The sequence below is a fragment of the Gavialis gangeticus genome, unplaced genomic scaffold, assembly GCF_001723915.1.
Source record: "Gavialis gangeticus isolate Ggan-Ray unplaced genomic scaffold, GavGan_comp1, whole genome shotgun sequence".
Lineage (NCBI taxonomy): Eukaryota > Metazoa > Chordata > Crocodylia > Gavialidae > Gavialis > Gavialis gangeticus.
The window spans coordinates 71,527,643-71,529,506 of NW_017729022.1; positions in this window are offsets into that span (position 1 = coordinate 71,527,643).

Sequence of the window (1,864 nt, forward strand, 5' to 3'; positions counted from 1 at the left end):
CCCCCCCACCCATTTTAAAAATTATGGATTCTCCTGAGGCACAAGAGAAAGCCATTATTTTTTAATTTATGAAAAGGTATTGTAGCCCCCGATGTGATGCTAAGGAATTCCTGCATTTGACACAATGGTTGTCAAATTCTTCTCTCCTTTACACCCAAACAACCCCTTTGATACTAGGGTTGAAGGGATGTAACTGAAAGAAGAATTCAGCCTTAATGTCATTTTGCATTTTAATTAGGCAAAAAACTAGCTAGTTAGTAAAGACATTGTATTCAGAATCCTGTTGTCCAAACCAAGCCAGATTTGAACTCCCCCATGGACATGGCCATAGTTGTATGCAGTACATATATCCTGGGGTAAAAAAAAACCCACAATGAAAAAAAGCAGGGCAGTGCACATGGCAGCAGCATGCGCCACCCAAAACCAGAGGCTAGCTGGCCAAAACCATGCTCAGGCTGCCAGCCAGGCTTCCTGCCAAGGCTGCAGTCCTGGAAGGCCCTCAAGACCCCAGGGAAGACTGCTGGAGCCAGCACAGTTGCTGGCCCCAGCCTCCCCTACCCACCTGAGGTAACCTGCTTGTGCTGCTGCTACTTGTCCCAGAGGAAACAAATGTCCATGCTCATCTGGGTGCACACTTACAGTCAATGTAAAGCCAGTAGTTTATATGTCACCTTTTTATTGGCTAGGGAACTTGTGGAATCTCCTTCATTGGAGGCTTTCATTGGATAAGCATTTGTTTGGGGTGGCCTGGGAACAGCCAATCTTGCATCTGTGCAGGGGGTTGAACTACCTGACTCTAGAGATCCTTTGGACCCTATCACTCTATTAGTCCAATTAAAGAGAAAATAATTCTTTTGAAGGAAGTGTACAGTTCAGGGGTCGTTTGCACAGGTTGCAGGGAGAAAAAAAATAGGTACTTCAGGGTTTCATTATTATTAATTATTTAGGCTGGGATTTTCACAGGAACCTACCACAGTCGGGTGTCTAAGTCCTGTTGACTCCCTTGGCAAGCACAGCATTAAAGACAAGTGTAACAATCCTTAAGAAAAAAATGGTAACATTTATCTTTCTCACTAGGGGCTTGGCAATGAGAGGTATATAGGTTTGCTTAATGATAGACAAGCCTATGAAATTCTGCTGTTACATCATCCATATAATAATATATTTTACTTTTCTTTAACCATTATTAAACATGTAGTACCCAGGGCTAGCTTGGGCTGATATCAGTTGACCTGCAGAGGAGAGACAAGTTCACACCTAATTAACCCTTTGTGAATAAACCTTAAGTCCTCAAATGTTGCACAGAGGTTTGGAGCAGGTCTTGTTCTCATTACCTTCCTATGCAGCTGTTAAGCAGAGTTGGAGTCTGGCTCAAAGAAATTAAAGTCTGGTGTCAGTATAAGGAGGGAATACAGTATGACCTAGAAGAACATTTTGCGATAGCAATTTAGTTGAGGTACCCTCAAAGAACATTTTTAAGGACACCTGAGTTCAGGGAATCTATTTTGGGTATATATTTTGTCCTCTCTATTATAGTATCTGAGACTCTCACAATCTTCATGTTTACAGAATCCATGTGTGGGTAGGACAGTGCTAGTCATCCTCGTTGTACAGGGTGGGGAACTGAGGCACACAAAATCTAAGAGACTTGCCCAAGCTCCTGCAGGAGTCTATGGCAGAACAGGGACATAAGCCCAGCTCTTCAAAGTCCAAGGCTGGGGCCCTAATCATTCTCCCTTTCCCTGTGAGTCACTAACATTTCAATGATGAACCAGATCTCAATAAACTGTTTCCCCCTCTGCCATTAGTTTTTAATTTTGTTTGCATTAACTCAACATTGGGGGGGGGGGGGGGGGGGGGGGGG